Raw genomic sequence first — 16,886 nt, 5'->3', positions numbered from 1 at the left:
AGCCGTTATAGAGACATCTGCTTCCACGGTTACAGCTACATCCTCGGGAGATTAGTCAACTGCGACAGATTTCCAAAGGGATGCGTTTCCAGACGCTGGTATTGAAAGCCACAGTGAAATGTGTGCTGCATGAAGCAAGCAATTGAAATAATAATCACTGTGCCGTTCTATTTTTAAGCTGCTTACATTGCTCCTTCGGTTGGTTGTCACCAGCCTGGGAACAGTGTGGTTTACAATAACGTACAGCTGTGGGCGCGCTCGGTGTGATCAGGGATGGGTTTTTGAAGGCTGCCGCCCTCTTAATTGGACATTAAAGCAGCCATCCATGCATGCTGCATGCAATCAGTCTGAACGGAGTGGTCAGGTTGCTGCTGGAAAGCCACAAGCTGCTCCCAAGCAGTTCTGACAGAAAGATCTTGTTCTTTCCCGCAATGGAACGGGAAATTTCTGCAATAGAACCGAAGAAAAGAGTGGGGGGACTAACGGAACAGTCACAAGTTTATTGCATGTGGCCGTAAGCCATTAGTTTTCCATTCCAAACATTTATAACGTTCGTGTATATACATTTTTTAAGTCCGATATATAAATAAAATATTGCTAAAGAGAGGGAAAGAAGTTACAAGAGCACGCCATAGATAGACAACAAAATTTGAGTCCAGGGGCACCTTTTAAGACCAGCAAAGATTGAAGGGGTGAGCTTTCATGTGCATGCGTACTTCCTCAGACACGCACAAAAACACTCACGCCTTGAATTAAATCTCTGTTGGTCTTAAAGGTGGCACTGGATTCAAATTTTGTTGTGCTACTTCAGACCAACATGGCTATCCACTTGAATCTAATGTAATAGATGGAGTTGAATTAGTATTTGGCCAGCTTGGTGTAGTGGTTAAGTGGAGCGAATTCTAATCTGGCAAGCCGGGTTTGATTCCCTGTTCCTCCACATGCTGGCAGCTGGGTGATCGTGGGCTAGTCACGGTCCTGTTTCCCCAGCAGTCCTGTGAGAGCTGTCTCAGCCCCACCTCCCTCACAGGGTGTCTGTTGTGGGAGAGAGGAAGGGAAGGGGATTTTAAGCTGCTTTGGGGCTCCTTCAGGTAGTGAAAAGCAGGGTATAAAAACTACTTTTGTGGTTAAAGCAATGCGTGATACCTCACAGGTAATGAAAGACTCGCATAACCATTTTATCAATAACGGTTAGGTTATCCGAAAGCCATTTGTTCAGAAATTTAGCCCTGGGTTCCACAAATAATAGACAAAAGAGAGCCTAGTGGATTATATCCTCAGGAACAGATACAATACTATAATTACTATATAGTTACAGCCAACTCATGCTGACCTTTCTGAGTGTTTTCAAGGCACAGGGAGCTTCCCATTGCCTTCTGTGCTGCAGGCCAGGTCTGTCTGGGTGGTCTCCCATCCCACGTATTAACCCCGGTGAGCTTCCAAAATCTAATGAGGGAAGGCTTGGGCTCTTATAGCTGAACTTAGTTATACAAGCCCCCTTGGTGGGGAGACTCAAGAGTCTTGCAGGGAGTAGAGAGGAGCATCAGGAATGGACTGGCTTTTCACATTATCTGCTGCTGCTTCGTTTCCTTATGTCTGGTGCAAGCATTTGCTCACAGACAGTGCTGTGTGCAAAGGAAGCTGACCAAACGTGGCATCAGCAGCAACTGCTGGGGTCTGACTGATTTATACCTGCCCTACGGGAAGGGAGGCCCATGGAAAACGAAACCCCTTACAACCACAAGACTCTTGCAGAAAGTTCGGAGCTGCTTTTGCAGATTTTGCTAAGGTCATCTGGCTGCACCGTTCGTGAGTTATACCACTTGTGTGAATGAAAAACAACACACTGGAATGTGGCGTAGGGCCATGAGATTGAAAAGGAATGGAGCTACCGTTGAAAGAACGTGAACTGTGGGGGAACCCTCTCGAGCCTCGAGCTTGCTTTTGAGTGCAGCTCTCGGGTTTAGGGATGCTCAGCTGTCCCTGCAGTACAGGAACAGTCTTGCCCCAGTAAATAAAGAGGGCCTGATTGCTTAAAAAGCTGCAGGAATAGCTGCAGCGGCACCTTGCCTAGAGGCAAGCTGCGTGCTTTCTTTTCCTTTACTTTCAGAAATGGGCTCCAGTTGTGCTAAATCCCACTTCAAGAGAGGCAGAGCTATAATTACAGCATATAATTAAATTAGACAGCGCGTCCCACACTACAGGGAAATGTTTCAGAGAAGTAAGTACCATTTGGGAGACCTCGTGTTTAAACGGCTCTGTTTGCTTAGGCTGCCAGAAGACAACATGGCACTAAAAATACGTGGCCTGTCTTTCTGCTGGATTGCACCCGAGCAAGATGGGATCTGTGCTTCTCCCAAATCTTATGCCTGGATTTTTCTTCGGGGGGGGGGGGGGTTCGCTGCTGCAAGGATGAAGGACAGGACTTTAAATCAGGGGGGAGCAAAGCTTTAGGTGGCCAGTTCTTCTATGGTGGGGAGGCTGCCAGCCAAAACTGCACCAAGCTAGCTCCCTGTATCTTCGTACATTCTCACATGCCTGCTCTCACGTCAAGGGTTTTGCCACATGTGTGAAATCTAGAAATGTATTTTAGGTGGACTAAATAGGTAGCATTGGATTCCCCTCCCCTGCTCCAAGAATTCTGTTCAGGAGAAAGCAACAAGGTTGATGGCAGAAATCTTGCGGAAGGGGGACATAAAAGCGGACCCTTGATGTTGGAGGCGGAGCCTGGCATAGTGGTTAAGAGCAGCAGCATCTAATCTGGCGAGCTCATCTTGATTTCCCGCTTCCACATTCAGCCAGCTGGCTGACCTTGGGCTCCTCACAGCCCTGATAGAGCTCTTCTCACAGAGCTCACTCAGCCCCACCTGACTCTCAGGATGTCTGGTGGCAGGAGGAGCAGGGAAGGCAATTGTAAGCCACTTTGAGACTCCTTCGGGGCAGTGAAAGCGGCGTATAAAAACCAACTCGTCTTTTAAAACAGTGACCTCCCAATAGTCCCCCTGCTGGCAGCTTCCTGCCCTCACTACTGACCGGTGAAAGTTGAGAATTTGCAGGACAAAGCCAACATCTGGTTCTGCCTGTAGCTGAAGGTCATCGGAGCAGTTTGAAAGAGGAGTGCTGGTACATTTGTCCTAAGTATGCCATGAAATAGTTAAGCTGATCTGGAAGCTGGAATTCAATGCACGTGTTGTCCAAGACACTGTGATTAGTCTCAAAAGGAATTTGCAAGATTTTCCTCAAAAACAGAATAGGTCTCTCACAATGACTGGCATGATTTGGACAGTCAGAAACTGAATATTTGGATGTCTGAATTCCCTCCTCTCCCCCCAAATAATCTGTGGGTGATGGGAGTTGGGGGGGATAGGGGGTGGCATTGCCAGTAGTAGCCAGTAACAGTAAAGGTTCACTGGATGTGCTTCATTTAGAAGTGTGTTAACATGAATATGTGTGGCTCATTCACTATCTGGTAGAGGTATTCGAATATGTTACAGCATATGCTTAAGAAGCTGCAGGTTAGTTTTCCTATATCAATCTTCTTGTAAGAGGTACTCAACGATGTTTTTTGCATTATTTGGGGTATAAGTGAAAATGCTAGAAAATCTTGCCTCCATTTTCTCTTTTTATTAAAACATCATGAAACGATGTTTGCTTTTAACACAGGCAGACTTGGAGGAGAAAATATGATTGATTTTACACAGCTATTGAAAGGAGAGCAATTCTGTAGCCCCTTCTCACAGCCTACACCTGTTAGCTATCACCAAAGCATACAGCAGGCTACTCAGTTTATTAGATGCATGTGGAGTGTATGATAAGCACCCCAATCCTTATCAGATCACTTAGGCTAGGAAGTGGAGTGGGAGACATATGAAATGCGTGTCACTTGGCATGCTGTCACAGGCCAGAGGGAGGGGGAAAGCAGGAACATGTGATGCTTTTCTCAGAAACTGTTCCCAGGGGTGCCGTGTGCCAGCCATCACCACTCAAGAGGCCGCCTTTCTGCCTGGACATGTGAAGCAGGCCCTGGAATCTCCCTCTGGAAACACTGACTGGGCAGTACAGGTCTTCATTTCTGCCTCCCAGCAGTGTCAAATAAGGTTTGACGGGCGCGGTGGGAAGCTGCCTGCGATTGCTGCCCGGCAACGATAACGTTCCGTCTCTCGGCAGACGGTAGCGCCGTTCTGGGCGCTGGTGATTTGGTAACCCGATTTGCTGCAGGATGGTCCAGTGCGCCAGGCGCTTCAGCTGGGCTGTTGAGACCGCAATTACGCTGCTGCGTTATCTTAAACAGCACTGGTTTTTAAAGCGGGGGAGGGGAGAATGTCTTTAATTTATGGCAAGAAAGACCGATTTAGAAATCTGTTGCTGTGGGAGCGCATTAGTCTGACAGCTGGGGGAAGAGATTGTCAGTCTTCTGACACAACAGGGAGATGCGCGAAAGGGGCGGGAGAGGAAATGACCTGGGCAGGAGTGAGGCAGAAACAGCAAAACACCCGGCTTACGTTTAATGATACCTCTGTTCGTTTCCCTATTCAGAGAGGCTTTTTGTTCTGCCGTTGACAGATCTGGTTGGTAAAACAGTAACCCCAAAAGGCAGGGGATCTAAGAACCATTAAAACTGAGAGCAAATGGGGAGTGAAGGGAGCAAGATTTTGGCTGCTTGCCAATTTCCATCGGTTGTTTCTGTCACCCTGCTGAGGACCAAGCCTGAGGTCCAATGTGGGGCTATATCCTGCCTGCCGGATCCAGTCAGTTGAAAGAAAAACCGACCAATAGTGCACACTGGCAGGATGATCTATTGTGTGGCTTTATATGTTTGGGGGGGAGGGGTTATTCAGTTCAGTGTTGAGTTCTGCTTGAACTATGTTGGGTCGTAATAAAGAGCCCAAATCACTACCGGTGTCTGTATCTACCTCTGAACCCACAGATCTAACATCATACCTGAGAAGATCACCCTGTTTTATGCCAAATATCGGAATGGGTGGCGAGTGTCACAGGCTGCAATGAGGCCTTAATCCCATTCACCCGTTCATTCTCTCATGCAACAGAGTAAGGGGATTCTGCATGTTCCAGAAAGATGAATTGTGATAGACATAAGTCCAGAAGGGCAACCAGGTTTTTTGCTATGAATAAATAAGATGTTAATGGTACTTTACAGATTGACAAAGCTTTAAGAATGTGAGAATGTCACACAATGGCCAAAACCCATCAGAGGTCCGCCACTGGGGTATTCTAATGGGAGCCTCTGCGGGATAGAGACTGCTTTTTGGAGTACTTTTCCTTCTGTTGGAATAAGAGCTTATTGTTCTTTAAGGCATCACTAGACCCCTTTGATACATGTAGCTCAAGATGCATCGATGTCTACAAACGCTTGAATGGTAGAGCTTAATCTCTCTCCCTCAAAATGTGAAAGGAAGTACAGCCCTTTGTTCTTAAAACCTTCCCCAAACCTGCAGGTGCAGCAACTTGGCCAGATTTGGGCTCAGGTTTGCCATCATTACTGAGTCACAGCAATATAAAAAGTTACAGCTGGGCTGTTGTAACCTACTGTCTGTGGGCAACAAAGTAGACCTCCTCACAGGAAACAGGTTATGGAAGGCACATGTTAGATCTGAGATCAGGTTCAGGAAGCAAATTGGTTCAGTAGGATGAAGAATAAAAAACAATGGCCATTTTGTTCACAGAGGCATTGACATAGGACCCAGCAGAGCTTTCTGCCCTGATGACTTTAGGTTTTCGCAGTGCCAAAGGTTAAGAGCGTATAGATGAAGCACAACAGAAATGAGCTGTGACTTTCCTTAGTGGGGCACTTTCTGTTTTTTGTTTGTTTACCAAGTGAACCATTGTGACTCTACTAGAAAGTTCAAAGGATTAGGATCTTTATCCTGCCAGTCCTTGAGTGGATGACTAAAGCCACACAATGGGGCCATGATTATCTTAGGGCAGGGATGGCAAACCTTTTAGAGACCAAGTACCCAAACTGCAACCCCAAACCAACTTATCGATCGCAAAGTGCCAACAGGACAAGTTAACCTGAATACTGAGGTTTTAGTTTAGAAAAAAACAATTCACACATTAACATCTTTTGTTTTCCAAGACCATTCTTTGGCTCATGGCCACTCAGATCCTGCGGCGACCTAGCAGCCCCTGTAGTTGGGGTCTTCAGGCTCCTTTTATTCCCCGGGAAGGCAGAGAACGATGAGGCAGTGGGGGCTCCAAGGGGACACAGAGCTCCCTTCTCAGTGAAGCATGGCTGCCAGCAGTCATGCAGGTGTCTCAGCTTCCCAGGCAAGAGGGCAGGAGCAGGCACTAGTCACTACCACTATGGCTGGCTTCCCTCAGTGCATCCTCTAGCAAAGGGGATACCCACAAAGCCGGCCTCAGGGGCCAAGGCACAACCTTGCTTGGGCAGCCCTGCAATGGCAGGTCCCCTTGGGAGAACACCACAGCTACAAAGCGCTCTCTTGTTGTGCCCCCCCCCACTCAACAGGAAAAAGGAAGTCCAGGTTGGTCAGTGGTTGCTGGACAGATCCTTTGGACTGCCTTTTGCCTATTGATGGAATACCCCCCCCAAAAAAAACCTGGCCAATCACTTCAATTTCTAAGGAGTGGGTTGTCAGTCATAAACCAGGTTTTATTAAGATGGAGAGAAGAAATCACCGTTTCTCAAAGGGTGATTCATGCCCAGCTATGTCAGGGCCTGCCTGGCAACAAAATCCTATCCATAGCCTGAGGAGCATTCCCGAATCCTGATCGGAACGTAGCCAAGGAAGGGGAGGGCTAAAGCTGAACCGAAGCATTCTTAAGTGTCGCAATTCCCTCTCATTTGCTATGTATTACAAATCTTCTTTTTTTTCTGGGCTTCACAATAATGCCTCAGTATTAGTACCCATATATTTCACCGATGGGGAACAACATGGGAGGGAAACCTTAAAAACCAATTCTCCTCATGCCAGAAAGTCCTGATCAGAATTGGGGTTGTGCACACCCTTTCCCAGAGGATAGGATGTCAGTTTGAGCATTACTGGGTGGTAAATGGGACACAAAAAGCAAGAGGGGAGCCCATAAGGAATTAAAAGGGATGGAGAGTTCCTTGCTTTTCTCTGCTCACCTGCCTTCTTCTTGCCCCCAGGCCACCATTCCCCTCCCCACTGGCACTAGGGGAAGGCAAACATACAGCCTGACAGACAGCTAGATCCCCTAACCTAGTATCTGCTACTGGAGATCCCTGGTGGTATGAAACACAAACACACAACTCTAGGCTTTCAGTGTAGGGAGTTCGATGAAGGACAAGGGGCATTAAAATTATTATTTTCTGCAAAGGGTCATGTTAATCTTCCATTATGTCAAAAGGCAACGTAACAAATTGTACATAAATACAAGCACCAAAAGGGTTTGTCTGTTCAGTGTATGGAAATGATCCTTGGGTTCACTTAATCAAAATAATTAGGGGTCATTCTTTGCCTTTCCTCTAGGATGTCAGCCTATTTTTAAAAACAACCTGATTATGTAAAATGACTTCTAACAGAACCTTCAAGCTGAAGGCAGAGCATGGGGAAAAAAAGACATAGTGGATTTAACCACAAGATGGAGCCACTATATCACTACATGTGTGCGCAACAGCCTATGCCTGTAAGCTTATTGTTGGGAACTCGCATGCAAAAGCACACTGTTCCAGGCAACTTGTCTTTTTGGTATTTCTCCACTAATGGAAAGAAAGCAGTAGCGTGTCAGTAATGGGCACAGAATGGGTGCAATGCTTCGTCTTTGGGACGTGATTCACATGTAATACCATAAAGCCAAAGCTTTGTGCTCATGCCTTTCTTCTGGTTGTGCTTGTGATAACTGACGCCCTCTGTTTGAGTGCAAACCGTTATTTGCTATTGCATCTGAGCTTCCTCCTCTTTCAAACCCAAGACAGCAGCAAGCCACCCTGGTTTGAAACTGGGATGTAATCGGAGCATAAGTGCCGTAATTGGCTAGCTCAGATGTCAAACCAAAGGACGGTTGGCATCAAAGCAGAGGTCATGAATTAGCGCTCAATTGTTCAAATAAACGGGAATGCATGCACACATTGGCAAAGCATAATACAACTGAACCAGGCCTTGTTCTGTGGACACACTGATGTGGAAAGGTTAGAGCCATCCGTGGGCTTGTTTACATGACGAATGTTCAGAAGGTAGATCCCTCAAGAGGTTCAGTTCTGTCTGCAGATGCAAGGAATGCAAAGTGTTTCAGCTGACAACCTTGCTCAATTATGCCTGGGTCAACAGAAGCCTCGACTGCACTGCAAATTCCGAGAAATGTATTTATCCATATTGGGATACCTGTTGTTGTTGGCACAGGCCAGTTTAGCAGCATCTTTTTGAAGACTCATCTAGTAGCCACTGCTGCCTTTCATGAAGAGGTGTGTATGGGGGGGGGGCTATTTTTGTTGACAAATTGGCTCATTGCTTTCTGAAGGGTCTGTCCAATGTGTACCCTTCTGGAGACTCACTATATGTTATTAGTGTGACATCATACATGCTCACAAGTAGGGCTTTTAAGTCATGCTCATTAACATACCTCCCTTTAGCTTGCCCTCTTGGGGAGTTTCTACAAAGGTTTCCTTTGCACTGAGTGCGGTAGGTCACTGTTGCTGCAGCTATCCTGCCCCCAAATTAAGGTAAGGTGAACTTTTTTCATTTGTGCAACTCTGGGTAGCAGGTAGGAAAGGCACGATTGGAAAGGTAACAGAGAAGTTCTTTTGGGTTCTAGTGCTCCAGGTTGGTTGCAAATACCTAACTGTATTTGCCACACTTTAAGCCAGGCTTTCTCGACCAGGGTTTCCTGAATGGCTGGAGTTAATTTTTGTACGTTTAAAAAAAAATGTGTCAAACATTTATCAGGTGATATGACCATATATGGTCGTGTTGACCTGCCCCGTACCAAAATGGCTGATGATGGGCCTGGAAAGGGTGGGAAGGGGAGGGGCCTGGGTTGGCATGTCCACAGCTCTGCTTCCCAACCATATTCTGCCTGATCACACCACTTCTGGAGTTTCTTGAAGCCTGAAGAATGTTTCACGGGTTTCTCAATGGGAAAAAAAAATTGAGAAAGGCTGCTTTAAAGAATTTAAAAGATCACCATGATCAGCAAACAAAGACTTTCAGCTGGGTAACTGTGTCACTTTGGATCACTACCAACCCTGTTCAGAAACAGCAAGTAGTCACAGGAAATGAAATCGACTTTACCAAACTCCTGGCCATTACAGAACTCTCTGCTGGGCTGGAAATAACCGTGGGCTCCCAGGGTGCTGTCTGCCCCAGCCTTTGTTGATCTTTCCAGCCATGGGAAACAGCCTGTGACTGCATACACAGCAACTCTCATGGGGTGTTGCTTTTTCTTCTACTTGGGAAACCATCTGGCTGTGCAGATAGGTTTCCTGGTCTACAACTGCTGTCTAGATTCTCTTTCTCTGGAGCTCCAGAGACAACAAAAAGAAACAATGGGGACAATCTATTTTTGTAGAGAAGTTCTGCCAGGCTTACTCTGCGTAGCTAGGCAGTTCCAAGTAGCTCCTGGTGCTGTCTCTACATTGGACAGAGAGTCAAATCATGTATGGCTCTCATGATTCATATTTTTCCCCAAGCTCAGATTTTTTCTAAAGGTATATGGTCAAACTCCCAGAACTGCTTCCACTCCAAGGTGCTTATTACTGGAGAAGAAGAGCTGGGTCTTTTTGTATCCTGCTTTTTACTACCTTAAGAAATCTCAAAGCAACTTACAATTGCTTTCCCCCTTCCTCTCTCCACATCCTGTGAGGAAGGTGAGGCTGAGAGAGCTCTGAGAGAACTGCACTGGCACAGGATCACCCAGCTGGTTGAATCCCACTTTCACATGAACAATGAATGGCCATGAAGGAGGCTTGAAATAGAAGAGTTGGTTTTTAGACCCCATTTTTCTCTACCAGGGGAAAGCGACTTCCAATCCCTGTGTGATAGGTGGGGCTGAGAGAACCCTGATATTCCCACTCGGTCAGAACAGCTTTATTAGGGCTGGGACCAGCCCAAGGTCATGCAGCTGGCTGCATATGGAGGAACAGAGAATCAAATCTGGCTCACCAGAATAGAAGCCGCCACTCTTAACCACTGCACCAAGCTGGCTAGTACCTGTAAGTTCGATTTCTCCATTACTACGTAGCAGTTTGCCATACGATGCCCTATCTGATCCCTTCCCCCACAACATACAATTGACAGGAACACTCTGCAGCAGCACGGGCAACAGCTGAACTCCAGTTGACTGTCTTGTGCCTTATGGAACAGCCAACACTCAAATGGAGTTTGAGGTAGTGTCACAAGCTTGTGCCTTTCCTTCCTGCCCGGCAACCCAAAGCAGAGTTCAATACCCCAAAGCTGTTTTTTTCACTCTAGTAGTAAACACAGGGCCCTGACACAGGTAGCCCAGATCTCAGAAGCTTAGCAGGGCGGGTCCTGGTTGAGACTTGGATGGGAAGCCATTAAAGAAGTTCAGGGTTGCCAGGCAGAGGCAGGCAATGGCATACCACCTCTGAACGTGTTGCCTTGAAAACCCCAAGCAGCTGCCAAGAGTTAGCTGTGACTTTATGGCACTTTCTACCACCAGTGAACATAGGGTAAGAAATGGAATTGACACACCAGATCACAGAGTTCCAGGATTCAGTGAGGAACCGGCCTTCTTTAGCAGTCACGGCGTGAAATTTTAGCAGAGAATCAGCTGAAATTCTAAAATTGGCTCTGATTAATCAACTGGTCCTTGGAGTGAGACGTTAGCAAAGATGCACTGTTGTTTTTCCTAGGCGTCTCCGTTTTGCCATAACAGATGTACAACATGAACTGTTTAAACAATTAAGAATGATGTTTGCTTACCATTTTTATTTTGCTGCAAAGTGTTTAAACATTCTCCAAAGATTACGTGCGCATTCCAGAATTGCCTATGGTTGCAGCTGGCCTATTAATTGTCTACAAACACTACTGACACCAGAGCACATTGGTGTGCCAGTTTTTCCTAAACAAGAATCAGCAGCAAAGCTGTTAATGTGTAAGAAAATGTGTTATGAGCTAGAGAGATTATAAGACTGTAGGGGACAATTTCATTTAAAAAGAAACGCATACTCCTGTTCAGTATGTTGTTTTAACAGAGACTGACAAAGGAAAAATGGAATTTTCTTCCATCAGGGAATGGCAGCTTTGATCAGTATTCAAAAAGCATCTGAGATTATTTTCACTGCCCCCCCCCAAAAAAAACCCACCACATCTTTTAAGCAATGCGGAAAAGGAAAGTATTTACATTTATCCATGAATGAGACTGCAATCCAGTATTCACATCTTCTGTTATGGTTGCTAGCTGCCCTACAAGTATTCTGATGGAGTGGATTTTGGGCAAAAGGTAATAAAAGAAAGCGGTTACCATCTGCTACCTGCCTCTGATCTGTGAGAAGAGGCAGGGTGCAAAGCTAGTCAATTTCCCCGACTAACACCAAGCAATTCAATAAAGGCTGTTCTTGTCTCAGCGGGCACCCGCCTGCTAAAGCCTCTACGAGGGCAAACCGACATGCACGTTCCTCTCGAAGCAAGCATCCTCAGAGCCCCCGAGGAAGGGGAGGAGTTTGCCTTCCATGTAAACACCCTGCATCGGAGCGTATTCCGAACTGCGTTCATTTAGCAAGCGACTGCAAGCCTTTAGCCGGGGCACACGGAGGGAGAGGAAAGCGCTTTGCTATTGGCTACAGTGTTGCAGCACGCGCGGAGAGGCCGGATGGGGGATGGCGAGAGTCTTATCAGAGCGCTCGCGGATTGGCTGGCGGGCTGCACCGGGCACGCGCCGCCCCCACTCTCCCAAAGAAAGAAATCAAAGGCATGCGGGGGGTGGGAGAGAGAGAAAGAGAAGCAGTTTCGCGCGGGAATTGGGCTTATTTTCTCCCCCCCCCCCCGCATGTCCTTTTCTGCCAGCGCTGATTGGCTAGCTCCGTTCCCTTTCTTCCCTTGCATTCTCATCCCACTTTTTCAAAACAAACGCTTCCATCAACCTGCGCGCGCGGCACGCGCTCCTCTCCCAACGTGGTTAGCTCTCAGCGCAGCCCAGGGTTGTTGCTTCCAACCGCGGCTAGATGCTTTGCTCCTGACCTCTGTACCTGCCCTTTGCAGATAGACTGCTTCTGGAAACGGAAGCTCGGCTGCAATAATGAATGCATGCGAGCTGGCAGGCCAGTCCTGAGAAGGAACGGCCACTAGGACAGAATAAAGGGTCCTCCAGGTCTCTCCCCAAGAGGATGGAAGCGCCAGGGGGGGACAGCGGCTTAAGAGCACGGGAGATCCAGGTTCGAATCCCACCTCCGCCCCGGACCCATGTTGAGTGACCTCAGCCTAACCGACCTTACAGGGCTGTTGTGAGGGTCGAATGGTAGGCGAAGAGGAACGGGCTTTGGGGTCCCATTCAGGGGGATAAAGGTGTTATTATTAAAGCACCACCCGCTAGGCTACTCCTACCGTAGAAGTTCCCAGCTATCGCAGTTAACAGTGGCCCGCCAAAGGGAAGCCGTGCCGGGTCAGGCCCAGGGCTCCTCTCGAGCCGGGCGCCCCTGGCTTCCAAGGTAGACTGCGTCTGGACACGGAGGCTCTACATGAGAAGGGTCCTCAGCAACAAGCCGCTTCTCGGCGCGGGGACTCCGCCGGCCCCTGAAGCCGCGGCCAGATCGACGCTCTCGCTTCCCTCACGGGCGGGCCGGGAACGCGACGTTCGCCGACAACGGCCGGCCGCTCTGTCACGCGGCTCCACAAAGCCCCCGAGCGAGGCGGGCAGGCGGGCGGGGACGGCCTCCCGGATTGGCTGCCGCCGAGGGACGTCCTCTCGCCGATTGGCCGCCGCCGCCGTTCCGAAGACGGTTTAACGGCAGGCGAGCCGGGCTCGCGCCTGCGCGGGTGGCAGCGCGAGAGCAAGGGGGCGGAGGGAAAGCCAACCGAGGCGCGCGCGCGGAAGGGGGGGGGGCTTAAAAAATCCAAACAAAGCCGGGGTTGGAAGGGGGGGGGGGGCGGCGAGGAGAGGAAAAAGCGCCAACGCCGAATAAGCAACAAAGAGGACGGCGCGGAGCTCGGCGAGCACCATGAGTCCGTCGCTGGCGGGCCCTGAGGCGCGGGGGGGAGAGCGGCTCGGTGGCGACGGCAGCCCCCGCAGCGCCCCGCGTTCTCTATGACCCCCCCCCCCTCAGAGGCAGCTCTTTGGGCGCTGAGGAGACGACGACGACGACCCCCCCCCCTCCCTCCCCGGTTTGTCGTGTGAGGGAAGGGCTCTGGCTCCCCGCACCACAGTACGTATGCGACCCCCCCACCCCTCCTCGGACCCTCACTCGTGTTGGGGGGGGGAGTGCCTGGAAAATTGAATTGGGGGTCTTGGTGAGCCCCCCCCCCCGCAAAGGGACCCCGACTTTTATAGAGGGAGGGAGAAGTTTGGACGGGGCCGTTTCCCCCATCTCTCCCCCCCCCCAATTTGGAGTGCTGACCATTTTAGATTGAGGGGGGCATTGATTCCCCCCCCCTTCGTTGTTTTCATTATATTTATTATGGGTTTTTTTTTAAGCTGCCCGAATTGGTCTCGGGACGGCTTACATGGGGGGGGGGGGTTTGAAAACATGTTAGATACAAATTCAAGTGAAAGAAGCTTTAGGCTGCAACAAAGCTGTTCAAAGCATTATTCGCCGGGTTTTTTTCTGCCAGGGTCCCCCCCCCTCTCCCCCCAGTAATGGGCTATATTATATTACTTTTTGGGATTGCTATCCTTATTAGTTGTGTTATTGCAGTTTTCTCATTAATATTATTTCAGGTAGTGACTTTGTTCTTTGTACAACGAAATTTGAGTCCAGTAGTACCTTTACTCCAGGTGGGAGCTTTCGAGTTTGCTCGCTTTTACTTATAGTCCTCTTTTTGAAGCCTTGAGATGTTGATTCTCTCCTTCCTTCTCTCCCACCAATAATAAGAACATTATTTCTTATCTCAACAGTTTTTGCCTCTTTTTACTGCACCCTTTTTATAGGACATCCAGATTATATTTCTCTCCCCTGAGGATGTGGAGGGCAGCCCCCTCCCCCCATTAGTATCTTTTGTGTACTGTTTTCCTGCAGTCTGAGCCGCAGGTTTTATTCATAGATCCTGGCAAAAGGCTGACCCTGTTTGTTAGAGCAAAGAGTCTTGTGGCACCTAAGAGGTTAACTAACACATGCACGTTCCCCAGGCTAAAGCCTTTCCCATTCACTGTTTGGTTTATGACTGGCTTTATTCATGGTTGGGGAGGGAGGGGGGAGTTCTGCATCACTAGCAGCACAATCCTAAAGAGAGTCACTCCATTCTAAGGCCATTGAAACCAATGGGTTTATACTGGAATAAACCTCTTTAGGATTGCACTGTTAATCCCACATCCTTCTGAAATATTTTTTTAAAAAACCCTAAATGGTGGAAGAAGGGGGGCAAGCACATCATATTAATCCACTGACTTCAATGAAAGAAAAGAGACAAAACCTCCTTCTGTGGGGGGGGGGGATTTAAACCTGCAGTAGGAGCAGGATTTTTTATGTGCTTCTGCTGGGGCTGGTTAGCCAGTTACTTAAATTTTGTAAGGCCTGCTCTGTCTTTTGTGTGTGGGGGGGGGAGGGGGGTTGTACATGCACTGTTACTACTTTGTTTCAGGGCAAGTGTTGGCACTGAAAATACTTGTGGGGCTGAGTCTAGCTTTGGATTCTGCATACACATCCATACAGTGTGTTAGCCTCCCTGCTTCTTTCCTCCCTGTTGAATTGGTCAGGCAGGAGGGGAGGGTGATGGGATGGTGGAGGTAAGAGATGAGCAGTTACTTCTGTTAAGTGGTTTAGTTATTTTTTTTTTGGGGGGGGGGGAGGAATTAGTACAAGGCTTTAATACCAATGCTGGATAATGCTGGAAGGAGTGAGCAGTTCTGATCACTTTGTTTTCAGTATGTAAACAGAGTATGCAGCGCATATTTGCTCAGTATATGCAGGCTGGCTATGTATAAAGGGGCTTTATTAAGCACTTCACAGTGTAGTGTGCTTACCCATTATGGAGCAGGTTCCCTGACAGCTTCAGGCAGCCCTTTAGTCTTGTTATGTGGGGCAGTAGACCAGAAAACATCCCTGCCTCGGTTCTGTGTCACACTGACCCCACAGTCTCTTTCCGTGTAGAACTGTGCAGAAAGCTGGATTGTGTTTTGCTTGCTGCGAAGCATTATACATTTTCCTATGACGACTGCCGCGGGGGCGGGGAGGGAGGGGGCTTGGTTGTATATAGTCCTTTTACAGTTTCTTACTGCTTTGGAGTTTGCTATGTCGCTGTGCAATGGATCAAACAAGTACATACCAGAGGTAAGCTCAGCACTTTGATTTCCTCGGTGGAAATGGATTTTCTTGATCGTGTTTTGTTTTTGTTTTTAACCGCGTGTTGTGCAGCTCTTTTTGCTAGGCTGTTTGGTCTTTTAGCAGCCTTTCGTTTCACCAAATTGAGCCACAGAACAGGGAAGTTTGTCTTCCTATACCAGGCAAGGATGCTTTACAATATCTTTCACAGCTGGAAAAGAATCTCTTTCTCCTTCCCTCCCCCATAGTCCCTCAGGACTGATCTCTTGCCACTGCCAGCGCAGGCAAACATAGGTGTCTACAAGGGGAGAGACCCTGCTGTGGCTGTTCTGCTGTTGTTTGCAAACAATGCAGAAAGGGGAGCTGCACTCAGCCGCAGCCACCAGGCTTTTGTTTTGATGAAACAGGCACAGGCTGGCTCCAGCAGAGTCTGTCTGCTGCTAGGGGGAGGCTGTCTCTAGCCCAGCTTTACCTTCCTTCCCTCCCCTGTGGTCCAGACTAGGCTGCAGTTGTCTGCTTATTTTTAGAAGGCTTGGTCTCGTCTCTTCTTGATAACCTCTGCTCCCTTCTGTCTGAGTTTGCAAAGTTAGTTTTTCTGAAGGCTTCTGTTTCTTTGTTTCTTCATATTGTACAAAGCACAGGGGAATGCTTAGCTTAATAAAAGCAGCTTATTTTTGCTTTGTGTCATGGGTGGGCAGCAATGCGCTGATACAGTTCCATCAAGGTTGATCATAAGACTCCTGACATCCTGAAGGTTGCATCTGTAATGGTATATTTTCATTGAGTTTCTTGGAATCTTTCGTTAAGGTGAACGAGGTTGCGGTTATTTAAATGTACAGGCTTGCACTAAGCACATAATGGTAATGAAGAACAAGCTGTGTAATATGGTTAGGCTGGTACACAAAGATTCTTTATAGTTAACTGAGCTCTGAAGTTTTGAATTGGGGACAGTCGGAGACTGGGAAATATAACTATTCCATGTTAGCTGTGGATTCATTCTTTGAATAGCAGGTGCAAAACTACAGCTTCAAGTAAATTAACAGTTGATTTGCCAGTCTGGCACTGAATGATGATACCTTTATTTTAGTGAAGACTAAGAACTCAGTTCTTACGTTTAAGTTCATTTCCTGAGTTCAGTTGGGCTTATTTCTCTAGAAGTGTATATGAAGCTGCAGCCTTCATTGCCTTGGCTCATAGTTAGCATAAGGTAATATGGCTGCAATTAAACAGGTAGCCTTGAAAATTAAGGCTTGCAATACTAGGGAATGTATAATACAGGAATGGCACTGTTGAGAAAGAAAACGTTAATGTTATATCTCTCAGTCTGCTGGTCTATAGTCCCCTATATCTAATAACATGCATCACTTATTCTGTGGCAGTGGACATGCTTTAAGTGTTTGTTTATACATCCAGGTACCAAGTTAGGACAGCCCACTGTTTCAGATTGGCTGCTGCTTAACTACCAACAGTGTGTCTCTGTTCAAATGATGTCATTATGCTGCCAGGCAGA

The 16,886-nt window shown here is 47.8% G+C and overlaps 1 protein-coding gene across 1 annotated transcript in view; it reads left to right on the top strand.

The window, feature by feature from the left end:
* Positions 1–12,963: 12,963 nt before the first annotated feature.
* The window catches only part of YPEL1 (yippee like 1), a 35,983-nt gene continuing 32,060 nt past the window's right edge, over positions 12,964–16,886 (top strand). The window contains exon 1 of the mRNA XM_077307680.1: positions 12,964–13,324. The gene's annotated coding sequence lies outside the window, so the exon portion shown is untranslated. The remainder of the gene's footprint in view (positions 13,325–16,886) is intronic.

This window comes from Paroedura picta, chromosome 13 (assembly GCF_049243985.1).
Source record: "Paroedura picta isolate Pp20150507F chromosome 13, Ppicta_v3.0, whole genome shotgun sequence".
Taxonomy (NCBI): domain Eukaryota; kingdom Metazoa; phylum Chordata; class Lepidosauria; order Squamata; family Gekkonidae; genus Paroedura; species Paroedura picta.
This window is presented reverse-complemented; position numbering and strand designations above follow the sequence as displayed.